Below are 886 nucleotides of genomic sequence, written 5' to 3'. Positions count from 1 at the left end.
TAGACAGCTTATTGAGTTTATAGAGATTCCATAATAATTATATATCTATGCTTAATTAAAGCATAGATATAATTTCTTTTATTAATAAATTCATTAAATCGTGAGTATTGAAAATCAATGAGAAAATATCGTGAGCATATAAAAGAAAAAATGAATAATAACGAAATTATATAACGGATTACGAACATTTAGTAAAATACATGACATTTCGTGCGCGCGTGATATTATGATAGTTTAATCGTCAACGTACTAATCATAGCACGTGACCTCGAGAATGTTCCTTTTGCGAACGGACGATGATGATACCACGTCGTCAGGTGTACGTTGCCTGAATACGAAGTACGGATTCCGGTGACTGAATCCGCTTCGAGGGTGGTTTACGGGACAAGGGGGCAATAATCCCGGGGATGGTGGCGGTCCAACCAATATTGCGAAAGTTTCGAAGCTTACTCTTGGTCTGTTAAAGTTCAACCCGTCGTCCCTTCCGGAGACGACTGACACATGACCACAAGACAATAAGGAGTGTAACTTGATGTTTTGCAAAAGTCTAGACATTGACAGATATTTGCCATTTTTTCCTTGAGATACATTGCATCATATTTTAAGAGTGAGGTGCATTCTCCGCGCGTATTTACTCGTCGCTAGACGACAATCATATATACATTATTAAATGTTCCATGTTCAAATCGTATATATCATCAGGTAAAACTAAAACTGAGTAATTTTACGAATTATTTATATCGCAAACTATACGAATTCTGTTTTGATACAGTATAAGATTATTATTTGAAATTTCTTTAAAATAATAAAGAATAATATTATTTAAAATTTAAAAAATATCAAAACACTCATACTAGATAACTATCATTTGGAAACATTAATTGGT

This window comes from Anoplolepis gracilipes, chromosome 1, assembly GCF_047496725.1.
Source record: "Anoplolepis gracilipes chromosome 1, ASM4749672v1, whole genome shotgun sequence".
Classification (NCBI taxonomy): domain Eukaryota; kingdom Metazoa; phylum Arthropoda; class Insecta; order Hymenoptera; family Formicidae; genus Anoplolepis; species Anoplolepis gracilipes.
The sequence above is the reverse complement of the archived record's forward strand: the minus strand, read 5'-3'. Positions refer to the sequence as shown.